The sequence below is a fragment of the Cariama cristata genome, unplaced genomic scaffold (genome assembly GCF_000690535.1).
Source record: "Cariama cristata isolate BGI_N322 unplaced genomic scaffold, ASM69053v1 scaffold13028, whole genome shotgun sequence".
NCBI lineage: Eukaryota > Metazoa > Chordata > Aves > Cariamiformes > Cariamidae > Cariama > Cariama cristata.
The window spans coordinates 50,252-50,548 of record NW_009630734.1 but is presented as its reverse complement, the minus strand read 5'-3'; positions in this window follow the sequence as shown (position 1 = coordinate 50,548).

The following is a 297-nucleotide window of genomic DNA, read 5'->3' as shown; positions in this document are numbered from 1 at the left end:
TCCTCCCTCATCCCTCCTCTGCCCTCCCTTCCAGGTCCCCCGGCGCATCCTCCCCTCCTTGCGGCTCCCTCCAGCCCGATTCCCCTCCCTCCAGCTGGCTCTTGCTTTCTCCAGTTCCGTCCTGGCTCCCTCCTGCCAACTCGGTGGCTTCCCGCAGCAGGAAATGAAAGGGACAAATTGGGAAATGGGAGGAATGGGGATGGTGGGGGGAACAATGTATTGATTATTGACTGATTCTTTAAAAAAAAAAAAAAAAAAAAATTATTTTTTACATGAGAGGAAAAAATTTCACTCCCA